Genomic DNA, 12,870 nt, shown 5'->3' with positions numbered 1-12,870 from the left:
GTAAATTACTGCCAGAGCAGTGTAAAGGGGCCCCATTGTAACTAAGAATGAAGCACTTAGTCTCCCGTTGATACACACCAAAAAAATAATGATCCCTTGGCCTCCTAAAATATTTTCTTCAAACCACTCCAGTGAAGGGAAGATGTTACTTCTAGAATGGTTGGCAACATTTTGAAATATATAAAGATAAGCAGTGAAATCAAACAAATTCAAGAATACAGACTTAAACTCACATGTATATAGAGTACATACACAATAAAGAAGTAACGAGGCATGCTGTACATTCATCTGTACTAATAAAACTAAACTACATATCAATGTATTGGGCTTTTGGAATAAGATGCACAAATGAAACCACAATAAGGACAAAAGGGGAATTAAAGGGGAGACAGCCTACCAAATCCTTCTATAGGGAACAGTCAGTTGTTGTACAGCAGACAAAATCAAATGCCTGCACAGTCAAAAATCAATGAAAAAGGTAGTCATGCATATCTTGCAAATGTGAAAAATGAGGCACAAATTATACAAAGAACAATGGATTTCAATTTGAGATTGGATTTGAACATTTAAAATGTTTTCAGCTCTTACTCTTGACTCAGGGGTCACTCCCACATACCGTGCCAGCCAGGAGAATAAAACTGACAAAAGAGTATCTTTTGAGTGCAATACTTGTAAGAGTGTCTGATCACCCTGAGCAGCACCTGGGTTAATATCTGTAGCAGCTGTCCTGATCTCTACGGTTTAAGCTTTTAGCTAACTTTAATTAAATAGAACCTTTGGTGTACCAGGATCCATATGACTGGGACATGAATAAAAGAAACAAACAGCAGAGACCGGCATATGGTTGAAGGCATATACATCATATGATTTTTTTTTCCGGTGACTATATTTTAACATTCATGAGCAGTAAAAGAGCTTAAAACAGAAATAGAATTGTCTCACTGGACTTGAAACTTTGACTGCTACTGAGATGTGTTTTTTCTTTTATTGCAGCATGCATACTAAAAGAAAAAAAAACCTATAGGTATTAATTGTCATGCACAATCTGCAATGTTTAAATGGGCCCTGTGGATTTTGGTCTGAAACCAAACCAATCAGTTACAAGCTATTTTTCTCTTCTGTTAGATGTTCTATTGCAATATTTGCATAAATGTAACCATGCTGTCCGTCTTTTAACTTTCACTCAATTAATTATGCTCCCAGCCCCCTGCTGATGGACAAAAATGAGACTTCATCTGCAAATAGCTTCAGCAGTTTACATCTTATTAAATGCCAAAATCTAGTTAACAGTTTGAGAATTCTCATGTCAGACTTTTCAACATGCCAGTTTTAACACAAAACTCTTCTTTTTTTTTTTTTAAAGGAACTCACTGCTCCAAGTCAGGGAGAGGAAAATGCAATGGGATAAAGGTAATGGACAGATAAGAATTTTATACAAATTATGTACTTAGCATACGTGACATATTCTGAGTGTGGTTTAATTGGTTCGCCTAATAATGAAACACATTGAAAAAGACTACTAGTTGACAACAAAATGGTCTCTGCAAATTGCAAACAGCTTTAGTCTACAGTATCACCTTTTATAATTTATATAAAAGTCTGTGCAAGCCCTGGAATAAGTAGATTACATACTACAGCATTCCTTAAAAAATCACTTTTCTATTACTCTTTGCGACAGGTTTTACATTTTGCATCAAGCATCTGGTGCTTTCATTTTCCAGTACATAGTGTTCTGTTATACTTTATACCATGCTGGGTTGTTTCTTGATTTAAAACAGCAAAGGGGAAGCAATGTAATATGTGTATATGTTAGAGACAAAGAACCAGAAGTATGCCATGTTCAAAAATAAACTAAAATATACTGGTTCACTCTGTAACCGTGGCCAGGTCACTTAACTTCCTTGTTCTTTCATCAGCCCATCTATAAAGCTGGATATAGTCAAGATCTCACTGAAAAACAGATGCTACATCTGAGTTTTAGCTATCTCTTATGAACATATGAAGAAAAGATCTAGTCAAATTTCCCTTAAAGTTTAAAAGTTTCTTTTATTATTGTCATTAGATATAACTACTCCTTTATCAGTCTATAATTTATTGAAATTCACCTGTGTCTATAAATCTGAAACACACAATTGAACAAGTGGCATATTGAAAATGTAACTTGTATTTCACCATTATGTAGCATTCTACCAGACTGTTCTTACTATGATAAAGTCATTTCAGGTACTTCTTGTGATAATTTGATACTCAGCATCCAACCTGAAAGCAAGGGTTTTTTCCCCAAAACTTTCTGACGTATTATCTGGGTTATTGTGACATATTGTGTCATGTTTGTTGTCTCATGTTTTAAGCTAATGTGACGAGCTGAACCTGATGTGATGATTTATGACAGAAATATCAGAAATTAAGAAAAAGAAATACAATTCATGTCCAATCATATACCAATTATCAGCTCTTGTAAAAATTGCCAAAATTTGTCATGTGGGTTTAATCAAAAAGAAGAAAAAAATCCTCTGTATGGTAATTATTTTAGTTTTTTAATGAATTATTAATAGAAAATAATTAATTATAGAAATGTATTTATGCAATTTCAATATCAGCTCTTTTCTTTTATTTTATAACCAATTTTCATATAAGCTTTAGTGGATATAAATATTACAATAAGATTTGGGGGTCAAAGACAGCAAATAGATTGTAGCATCCCCAACACCTCCTACTCACCCATACCCACCACAAAATCCTAGATATAATGCCCATTGGGGACCTGCTGCCTGCAGAAATTCATTTCCCTGGTAGTACTGAGAAGGTACCAGCAGCCTGCCTTGCATTATGTAAATGGATGTCCTCTCATAGTCTGATGATGAGGCCCATAAGGTATATGCTGCTGTTTTGTATGATGTTGTTATTGCCGTATTCCAGTGTTTGTTATTTGTATTAGAATAGTGCCCATGATGTGTCTCATGCATAATAATTTACCCCAAAGTGCTTACAATCTATAAAGACAAGGCACAGATGTATGGTGTGGGAGAGTGATAAGCCTTTAAAAATAAAATCAACTATCCTCTTTTTGCCTCTTTTATAGCTACTACCCGTCAGCAAATGTGTTGTGGATGTTATAATACAGATGAGTGTTGAGGAGTTATTTGAAAGAGGAGGGAGTGATAACCTTATAGTCTAGTTCAGGGAGAGTGTTCTGTAGCCATTGGCTAACAGACATTGTAGAAGGAAGCATGGAGCTGGTTGTAAGAAATGTACCACCAATAAGAGGCTGGGGCTAATATCACTGGGAGAATGGGTGCAGGCAACACAATAAGAGACAGCAAAAGGCCAAATTTTTAAAAGGGCAGCCTTTTGACTCAGCCTTCCTTTGCTGATTCAAGCACTTGCACATCTAAGTCAAGTATTCTGATTTTTTCCTGCATTCCTTTTGCTGTGAAAAAGGCAGGAGCAAATTTGTATATATACTATTTAAATAACAGCCAACTGTCATCCTTTTCAGAAACTTGCTGAATTAAAACAGAGAGTGCCCAATGGAACCCTCAAGTATTCCAATGCAACTCTAGACTGTTTGGACCACAGCACTATCATTCTTTAAGTTCCAAACACTTAATGGTTAAATTATCTTGAGTACCAGCTTATACATACACATTTATTCAAGTATGAATCACTGAAATACACACACAGAAACCACATAAATTAAAATACAGTAGAATACCAATTGGTATATGATTTGAACACATAGTTGGTCATTTAATCATCTAATACACAGCATTTAAAATTTTTCTTATTGTGTCATACATAAACTATATAATAATCCCTCCTGTTCTCTGTAAGTGGTTGTCCAACTATGTAAATAGACCACATAAAGTCTGTGGAGGACTGGCTGCTCACATGATATTGTTTCCATCTGCTCAATAGCTTTATAAAATAGCTACACATATATTAAATGGTTTCATCATATTATTTTTCCTTGAAAGCAAATGCTGCTGTTTCTACAGGGATGTTAACGGGATCAAAAGTGGGAGGGGCAATGGTCCACAAAACAATTATTCTATTAAGGTGGGTCCGCATTATGAGAATTTTCAACTTCATCTCATAACAAGTTGGTTAAGTATAACTCTCTTATCTTACCAATGCTTGGAACTGGACTGAGGATCTCCAGTTTATTCTCACATTGCATATGTTTACCCCAGATCTACTAAGATGCTCTCACAGTTATAATGCTTTTTAGTCATTTGCAAATATGCCTGCAGGGAAATACAAAACTGTACTATTGCTTCTGCCTCCAGAACTTCTTCATTGTTCTTCATTGTTCTCCTACCATCCTGATTACGGGAGAGGACTACTTTTCTGAGAGATCAGGGAAACCAGTTTCAGCATACCTCACACAATAATCTCAGATGATCCTCTCCCATATCTCTCCTGTCTGTATACAAGATATACAATGAGAAACCCTTGCTGAAGTTCCTGATCTTGGACATTGAGTGACACATTACATTACAATTCAAAGTCTGTGTGGACTTTTATACCCCCTGTCAGTTTGGTGTGGTTCAAACAAATATCTCAAACTCTTCAGTATGAAAATCTCTCAAGAGCAGATTGCTTCTGTTCTTTCTGATTCTGTCAGGTCATAAATAGCTTGGTCAACTTTTGGTTCCAATGCTTGTGATGTCATGGGGTCTGATTCTCCAATGCCTTATTATAATTCATATTATTTTATTTATTTGTATTCCTGTAGAACTTATCATGGACCAGGACCCCATTGTGCTAGGTGATATACAAACGCAGAATAAAAAGATGGTCCCTACCCCAAGGACTCTATAATCCAAGTATCAGACAAGAGGAAACAGGTGGATACAGTCAGAGAGGGAGTGCCAGTAAATAATGAGGCAATGTTGAGCGGCTTACGAGGCAGTGGTCTCTGGATGCCAAGCTGTTTGTAGGCATTCTGGTAAAGGAGAATTTTGAGACAGGGTTTGAAGGTGATAATCAAGTTGCTTTGCAGACGTTTATGGCCTTCTGCGAGGTATAGTCATTTACACCTGTGCAGAGTAAGTATGAAATGCTACTATTTTGATTTGGCAGCGCTTTATACATATTTTGTGCAAGTCTGAATGACAACACAAGGTGCAAGCCAACAGAGAATCATGCCCAGAGCAAAGATGTGTGGAACTGAAATTTGGACTTTGGGGTGACTGTTCCAGTAGTCTCTTTTTTCCCTCTGGTAAATCCTTGCTATCTTCTCTAAATTTTCCCTTCACTTTTTTAGATATCTAGAGAGATTGCTTCAGCAGTAGGTATTATAACAATCACAGTTATCAAAATGTCCAGTAAAACACACACAAAAGCAAATTCTCCTTTTAGTTACATTACTAGCTTAGAGTAACTCCATTAAAGGTAAAAGTGGATGGCATAGTGCTATACGGTTATACTCCAGATTTACAAACTTGTATGTGTAAGAGCAGAATTTGACCCACTGTATCTGTACCATATTGTATATTGTATCTTAGGAAGTTCGCTCATTTTAGTCCTAATGTTTCTGGTGTATACAGAAGCATATACTCCCAGTAGTGCTGTCTGTATCACATACATCCAGTGTTCCACCACTATGATCATCTCATGATTGATTTCAATGGGAGTGACGTGGAAGTAAGGTGTTACTCACTTTAAGGGTGGCAGACATGTGCCGTTAGGGTAGAACATGTTTTTGTTCCATTCCTGACCAGTTCAGGGAGCTAGAACCCACAGGGGTACAAGTAGTGACTATGCTTCCCAGCAGGATTGTGGCCAGTCCCCGTGCAATAGCACAAAAGATAGCTCTTTGGTCCTCTCTGATATCTGCCCCTGGGTAAAGTCTTCAACATTTGATCAAACAGGTTTGAGCAGTATGTGATGGTACTTTTCATGTTATGAACCAGCTTTAGGATCCCCTAAAAACAAATTACTTTATTTGATACTTATTTTAGGTACTTATGCAACTAATTGAAATGTGAAAATTGCAGAAGCTCACTGAACTGAATAACAACAAACTAAAATTAGTGAAAGCATGCCTAGGGCAAAACACAGCTTGTTACATCTGCTTTAACTTTCAGCTCAGCTCTTCAGCTCTCTGATAAATATGTGACCAAGAAAGTTCTTGTCAAGGTTCCTCCCCCACTCTGAACTCTAGGGTACAGATGTGGGGACCTGCATGAAAAACCTCCTAAGCTTATCTTTACCAGCTTAGGTCAAAACTTCCCCAAGGTACAAAATATTCCACCTGTTGTCTTTGGATTGGCCGCTACCACCACCAAACTAATACTGGTTACTGGGGAAGAGCTGTTTGGACGCGTCTTTTCCCCCAAAATACTTCCCAAAACCTTGCACCCCTCTTCCTGGACAAGGTTTGGTAAAAAGCCTCACCAATTTGCCTAGGTGACTACAGACCCAGACCCTTGGATCTTAAGAACAATGAACAATCCTCCCAACACTTGCACCCCCGCTTTCCTGGGAAATGTTGGATAAAAAGCCTCACCAATTTGCATAGGTGACCACAGACCCAAACCCTTGGATCTGAGAACAATGAAAAAGCATTCAGTTTTCTTACAAGAAGACTTTAATAAAAATAGAAGTAAATAGAAATAAAGAAATCCCCCCTGTAAAATCAGGATGGTAGATATCTTACAGGGTAATTAGATTCAAAAACATAGAGAACCCCTCTAGGTAAAACCTTAAGTTACAAAAAAGATACACAGACAGAAATAGTTACTCTATTCAGCACAATTCTTTTCTCAGCCATTTAAAGAAATCATAATCTAACACATACCTAGCTAGATTACTTACTAAAAGTTCTAAGACTCCATTCCTGGTCTATCCCCGGCAGAAACCCAGCATATAGACAGACACACAAGACCCTTTGTTTCTCTCCCTCCTCCCAGCTTTTGAAAGTATCTTGTCTCCTCATTGGTCATTTTGGTCAGGTGCCAGCGAGGTTACCTTTAGCTTCTTAATCCTTTACAGGTGAGAGGAGCTTTCCCCTGGCCAGGAGGGATTTCAAAGGGGTTTACCCTTCCCTTTATATTTATGACAGTTCTAACCAAAATCTACATTTACAATATTATTTCTGCTACAAAACATGCCATGATCTTGCCATAATTACAGCATTAACGTGGCTACTCTCTTTTGGCACAAATACAAATAACTAACTCGGTGGAGGTTTAAAGACAAAGCCACCATCTAAGGCATAAGCTAGAATATTTGTATGATAGCAGGAGGAGATAGTACAGAAGACAGGAAGTGCCCTTTACTCATTCTTTAGTCCCTCAAAGGCTCAAAGGAATGGTGGAATTCTCATCTTATTGGACGTTTAAAAAAGAATAGACTAAGCATTGAAGATATGTCACATTCCAACAGAGGGGATGTAGTCAGTGGTAAGGAGGCATATCCGGAAAGAGAATGCACCCTAGCAACCCCTGACCACTGTAGGCTGTTGGAAACTGGAATAACTTAGATCAGCCTAGACTCTGATTGGAAACAAGCCTGGCAAAGATCATCTTTGCACCAGGGGAGCACAAAGGGTAACCTAAAGCTACTTCAGATAATCTTGATGATAATCATAGAATATCAGGGGTGCAAGGGACCTCAGAAGGTCATCTAGTTCAACCACCTGCTCAAAGCAGGATCAATCCCCAATTTTTGTCCCAGAGCCCTAAATGGCCCCATCAAAAGGATTGAACTCACAACCCTGGTTTTAGTAGGCCAATGCTCAAACCACTGAGCTATCCCTCCCCACTGTGTTATGAATCAAAATCCAAATACGAACACTACTGACATTGGGGCGTCACACTCCAGATCTGAATCTGAGCTTTCCCAAAACATGACATGTTCCTATTCAGCCCATTATAGAGTTAGCTCTGTGCTGTGAACTGGGATTTGAACTGCATTAGGATCTCAGGTTTAGTTCCTGGATTTTGGTTTGGGCCCATCTCTCTTAAATGAACATTTGGGAAATATCCTGCATTGGCAAAGGGACTGAAAAATATGACTAAAAGATTTTTCCCATCTTTAGGTTCCATGATTCTGTTTCTCCTTCTTATATATGCTTTAGTTCATGGTTTCTGTGCCTCTTCTTTCCTTTTTTATTTTCTTCATTTTGTTTTTTTTTTCCTTCCCACCAGCTAACAAGGTACTCGCATTTAATTCAAAACACACTTCACTTAAAGATCACTTATATTATAGGCAGAGCTAGTAGCATTACCTGTTATATAGGCTGCCCAACACTTGCCATTATGAGATCCTGTTTTCAGTTGCTCATAATTTTTTCCAAATTTTAACCATTTAGACTGAAATTTCCTACGCTGCCTCATGCTGGGTTTTTTGTTTGTTTGTTTGTTTTTTGATGATGATGCTGGGCAAAATACATTCTTTTCAATGTTAAAAAAATTCTCATGATCTTTTAAGAGAAAGGGAATGGAGTGCATTGTGACTGGAGGGAGGGGACTCAAAGGACTGTCAGACAAGACAATCAAAAAGATCCCTTCTGGAATTAAATTCTAGGAATCTCTGAAAGACAGAGAAACTGTGACTGAATGTTGGTGAAGGGGGAAGACTGTGACTGGCTGGCCAAGGAAACTGGGACTGGAAGTTATGGGGGGAGACTGGAAGATGGTGAGGGAGATGGGATGGTGAAGACTGGGAACCAGTCGGTTCAGGATGGGTTGGGCAGAGATTGGATGAGAAGCTGGGAAAAGAGGAGGAAAATGGGATTGGCAGGACAAGGAGATTTAGACAAGGAACCAATGGGGTTGGGGAGTAGGGAGACAGTTCTAACAGGGAATTGGGTCTGGCTGGGCAAAGAGACTTGGCAGAGGAGCTGGAGAGGGGGTATTAGGGGATGAGGAGTTCACAGAGGGAAACTGAGGCTGGGAGCCAGTGGAAGTGGACAGAAAAAATCGATGAAGAGCTGAGAGAGGGAAATGGGACTAGCTCGGCAAGGAGACTAGGGGCTAGTATCTGGGAGGAAGACACTGGGAGTGGGGAAAGAGTGGGACTCAGACAGAGAGTCCCAAGGGGGACACTAAGTTAAAGGGTGACTTGATCAGAATCTATAAGGATCGTCATGCAGAACAGAAATTTGACAATAGAGGGCTCTTCAATACAGCAGATAAGGATATAATAAGAGCCAATGCCTAGAAGTTGAAATTAGACAAATTCAGACCAGGAATAACGCACAGTTTTTTATCAGTGAGGGTAATTGGCCACAGGAACACTTTACCATGGGTTGTGGTGGATTTTCCATCACTAGACGTTATTAAATTAAGATTGGATATTTTTGAAAGACGTTATTAAATTAAGATTGGATATTTATGCACTAGTTCAACCACACCTATTGGACTTGAAGCAGGAATTATTTTAGGGAAGTCCTACAGTCTGTGTTATGTAGGAGGTCAGATTAAATATTCACAGTATTCCCTTCTGGCCTTGAAATCTGTGACTAGGACTAGCTGTGCAAGTGAAAATGGGATGGAAAGTCTGAGGAATGGGGATGTGGACTGCGTAGACAAGGAGAATGGGACGAGGGGTCAGAATTTGGGAACAGACAGAATTGGGAGAGGGACAGGTTTGAGAAGACATGATCAATTGATTATAAATATCATAATGCATAAGTGCAAGGGGGCTGAACTTAGGTTACACAGACAGCCTTAATTCTGGTATTTCCTAACTTTTGAGTGCTTGACTTTGCAACCTTAATAATCTTCCTGTAATGTGTGTATACATAATATAATATTTAGATAGCAATGTTACTAGTAACAATCTATTGTTTTGGTTAATATGGCACTTTCATTTTAATCCCTTGCTTCAGTGCAAAGAACATTCCCTTTTTCTTACTCTCAGCACAGTAAAGACCCTTTCTGGAACTTATTAAGGAAATCAATTCAGCTGTTTTAAAAATAGCTGAATATGACAAACCAGCAATTTCCATCAATTTAAAAAGAAACAGAGATTCAAATTTACATTCTGAAACTCAAAAAAGCTTTGAATTGCAAACTCCAAACTAAGCGTGCCTGTATTTAAAAAGGGTAAATGGGATTACTTGGTCAACTCTAGGCCTCTAGGCTTGACACAACTCCTAGGCAAAATCATGCAAAAGTGCATATTGGATGCAAACAGTAAAGAATTCAAGGTATTGTAGCAAAATTAATGTCAATCTACGTGTTATTGTGGAAAATATACTTGATATTATTTTTTTATGAGAACTTACCTTGGAAAGTGGTAGATTCATTATCACTTTAAGACTTGACATTAAGATTGGATGTCTTACCAAATGATATGCTATAGCTCAAGCAACAGTTCTGGACTTGATGCAGAAATTGATGGGTAAGATTCTTAGCAAGCTACAAATTTAAATATTATTGAATGTGTAACCCCAACTTGGAGAATGCCAACTCTTGGAACTCTAGAATGAGCCTCTGGGGGTACTACTATATGTACTGTAACAATAATGCCTACTAGAGTCTACTGACATTATTTCCCAGCAAGTTTGGAGTAGAGGATCAGGACAGAATGGGCTAGAATCTCCTGCTCAGGCCTGTAGGGTGATATGGACTAGCAGTTTGCTGGCCCAACGATGAGCGAGGTCTGCTCAGCCCCTCTGGGGGAAGGGACAACCTGACTCAGGGACAAGGAGACTAGTTTTTAGTTTCAGTTTTGAACTCTTGAGTTTGGAAGCAGAGAGAGAAGCAGCCCATGGCATCTTTAATTAACTCCCTCTCCCCCCAAAGAGCATATTTAAACTGCTGTGGGATCTAGTGCATGAGTCAGGCAATTCTAGTGCTCCAGAGACCAGTGTCCAGACTGACAGTGATCCAACCTGGCGCTGACTACTGAGAGCCAGCTGAGACCTCCATGGGACTCCAGACCAGGAGTCAGGAGAGTATCCTACTCCACTCAGGGGCAAAGACACTGTAAGATTACCCATTTTGTTGTTTAAGTTGCCCAGCACTCTTCTCTGGATTCTACCCCAGCTTGCTATCTGCCCAGAAAGGTGTCAGGGAGGGATCTGGGGGTTAGGAAGAATGTGAGTACTGAGAGGTGGGAATTATGTTGATTTGTTAATGTTTAGTATTTATTAGTTAATCTAATCCCTTTCTTCCCCAAATCCTGTTTATCTGTTCAATAACTCCCCCTCACACACACACACACACACACACACACACACACACACACACACACACACTTTGTTATTATAATTTTGTGATCTGTCATTTCTTGGCTTGGGTTTGTGTTAAGATACTTTATTGTTTCTTGTGTACTGGCCTTTATACTCCTTGCCAGCAGTGGAAGTAGCAATATTCACTTTCTCAAAGGATGGCAGCACTTGTGTCTCAGGCACAGTGAGGAGTTACCTTGAGTGGAGGGCCCAGGCATCACAAAAAGAACTGAGAAAGCAGACCATGTGACGTGAGGGGCCACTACAAGTTGCAACCACCAGAGAGGAGGTTTGAGCCACAGCTAGGGGAAGGGCTACAAATGGTTCTTTCAAACTTTGTTTCTGGTGATTTTGACTTCACTCAATCTAGTGGAGAAAATAAGAAATCAATGTGCCTGAGGGAGCAAATGGTCGATGCAGTTTAAAGAATTCAAAAACTTTATAGAACTGCTGTGTACTTTCTTTATCCTTGGAATCTTAAATCCAAATGGCCTGATTTTTCCTTTCCCTTGCCCCTATGGACCCATTTTCACTCATGAAGCATCACTGCAAAGTCAGAATGAGAACTACTGTTCTGATGTGGTATCATTTTACACCTACCGGGCCCTCAGATAAATGACTATGGCCAGGATCCTTCATTATGTTCTGTGTGGGTGGATGTAGTGGGTCCCTGCATGGATGCACCTGGGCAGAGCTCATTGAAGGATCAATGCCTGATGAAGATGTGAGGCAATGGACACTTGTGCCCAATATTTTATTTTCTCTCTTCCAGTAGCCTTTCCAGTTCACACGTGACGTTTACTTAAACAATAATTGTCTAAGAGTTGGTTTTATTTTTCAGTTTAATCATCTGCTTACAGCAATGCTAAAATGTTTATCTATGGAAGTTTTTAAGATTGACTTTTCTAAGTATTTATCTGCCAATTGGTAAAGAGCTGTTAAACGTAAAACTACTATATTTTAATTAGTGAAAAGCAATATCTCTGTACAGGAGACATAGGATGCCCTTACTCTATGTACTTTCATCAAAAATTGTAGTTATTCAAGAACACATAATTAGCTTGTTTTAATCTTATCTTTTTCAGAGGCATACCACAGTAATTGGCTTTCTTTCCTGTCCTTTTTAGTTAGAAGTTTGCTAAAGGATCAATGGAGAATGCATTTTTCTATTCCGCAGCATCAATTACTGTGACCCTGGGTGTAAATTTATTGATTTTTCTTATTAGAACATTATCACCAGTTATTCACAGCATGGTGTTTATTAATTAGTAAGGAAAATAAAGATTCATTTGTGAAATATTTCCCTTTTAAGTTCTCTACCTAGTACACACATAGCTGTGTGAGATCTGCTAATGGCATTCCGCCTTTATGGATTAGCATGCAATATTTCATATTCATTGTTCTGCTTATTTCTCTTGTCATCCTGAAATAAGCTATAGCATCTCTAGTTGTACTAAGCAAAGAATTATATGAAAAGTTAAGGACCTGATGCACAGAAATTACCCCTTTTGCTGCCATGCAGAAACTTTATGCACATTCTGGATGATAGCGGTAATGGCTACTTCCTCTGCACGAGATACACAAGGAAAAATATTTCCTTTCCTACAGTCATGGACAGTGAAATTAGCTCCTGTGCATCATTTTCTTTTCCTGGATAGAGTCACTGCCCACCCTGCCAGATA

General features: G+C 38.7%; 1 long non-coding RNA gene across 2 annotated transcripts in view; it reads left to right on the top strand.

The window, feature by feature from the left end:
- Window positions 1-12,870, top strand: part of LOC311528743 — a 174,861-nt gene that overhangs the window by 13,002 nt on the left and 148,989 nt on the right. For both annotated transcript variants that reach the window (XR_014713681.1, XR_014713682.1), the window contains exon 2: window positions 1,364-1,410. This is a non-coding gene — a long non-coding RNA (uncharacterized lncRNA). The remainder of the gene's footprint in view (window positions 1-1,363; window positions 1,411-12,870) is intronic.

The sequence above is a fragment of the Lepidochelys olivacea genome (genome assembly GCF_965140295.1).
Source record: "Lepidochelys olivacea isolate rLepOli2 genome assembly, chromosome: 1".
In the NCBI taxonomy this organism is placed as follows: Eukaryota; Metazoa; Chordata; order Testudines; family Cheloniidae; genus Lepidochelys; species Lepidochelys olivacea.
The sequence above is the reverse complement of the archived record's forward strand: the minus strand, read 5'-3'. Positions and strand labels throughout refer to the sequence as shown.